The sequence below is a fragment of the Corvus brachyrhynchos genome, unplaced genomic scaffold (genome assembly GCF_000691975.1).
Source record: "Corvus brachyrhynchos isolate BGI_N302 unplaced genomic scaffold, ASM69197v1 scaffold1757, whole genome shotgun sequence".
Classification (NCBI taxonomy): domain Eukaryota; kingdom Metazoa; phylum Chordata; class Aves; order Passeriformes; family Corvidae; genus Corvus; species Corvus brachyrhynchos.
The window spans coordinates 3,283-4,467 of record NW_008239172.1 but is presented as its reverse complement, the minus strand read 5'-3'; the positions used below and the strand labels follow the sequence as shown (position 1 = coordinate 4,467).

Here is a 1,185-nt window from a genome sequence, read left to right as displayed (position 1 = left end):
CCATGGGTGCTGATCCCACTTTATTTCCATAGGGAGGAGGCAGAACCATGGATACAGCCCGCCAGCCGGTGAGTACCAGCGGTGGATCCGGCTCTGGATCCCCTCCATGCGGATCCCAGGATGGATCCTGGGGGTAATCCCGGTGTATGATCCGTGCTGGAATCTCATGGATCTTCTCTTTCTGCAGGAACAGACATGGGAACTAACGGCTCGACCGCAGGTATGGAGCGTGATTGGGGTGGGATTCCAGAGGGGAATCGGGGAAGGATGGATGGAGTGGGATCAGGTGGGATGGATGGAGCAGGATTGGTGCGGGATGGATTGAGTGGGATTGGTGCGGGATGGATTGAGTGGGATTGGTGCAGGATGGATGGAAGGGTTTGTGCAGGATGGATGGAGTGGGATTGGTGTGGGATGTATGGAGCAGGATTGCAGCAGGATTGGGGCGGGATCAGGTGGGATGGATGGAGCGGGATCAGGTGGGATGGATGGAGCGGGATCAGGTGGGATGGATGGAGCGGGATCAGGTGGGATGGATGGAGCGGGATCAGGTGGGATGGATGGAGCGGGATCAGGTGCCGCCAAGCCCACCCCGCTGCTCCCCCCTGTGGTGGCCGGTGAACGTACATTACAGGGGACAGAGAGTTCTCAGTAAGCCAAGTCCCTGGTACCATAAGAGCCTTTTTATGCTAGGGTGACCAAAAAGGCTTGTCCCAGGATGCATGGTTCTGTTACGTTAATCTACCCCAGGTTGACTTTCCCGGTTGGCTGTTGGCCTCTACCCCTCATCACTCCCCCAGAGCTTCCCCACTGGTCCCCATTCCCTAGTCCCATCTTTTCCCCACCCCCGGATAGAACTGTGAGTTTCAGGATTATGTTTGTATTTGCCCCTGCACCTTTCGACAGTGTAGAAGCAATAAATGCTCCTGCCAGAACGCAGGCAAGTACCCTTCTTGACTCTGCTACCGACAGTATTACTGAACCCAGCCATGCGTCTGTGCATGCACACGTGTGCCCCACAAAGCTGGGACAGAGAGTAATAAATGGTGCCTCAACGTGGATGGCCTCGGACCATCCCCGTCTCCAGTAGTTTCTGGACTCAAGTCACATTTTGAAGCAGCCATGGCCCCAAAGAAACCTCTGAATTCTATCAGGGGCTCAGTGGGGGAGACCAACAACCTTCTA

The 1,185-nt window shown here is 55.6% G+C and overlaps 1 protein-coding gene across 1 annotated transcript in view; it reads left to right on the top strand.

The window, feature by feature from the left end:
* The window catches only part of LOC103619630 (class I histocompatibility antigen, F10 alpha chain), a 7,935-nt gene extending 6,919 nt beyond the window's left edge, over window positions 1-1,016 (top strand). Inside the window, exon 9 of the mRNA XM_017740083.1 lies at window positions 605-1,016. The gene's annotated coding sequence lies outside the window, so the exon portion shown is untranslated. The remainder of the gene's footprint in view (window positions 1-604) is intronic.
* The last annotated feature ends 169 nt before the right edge of the window (window positions 1,017-1,185 follow it).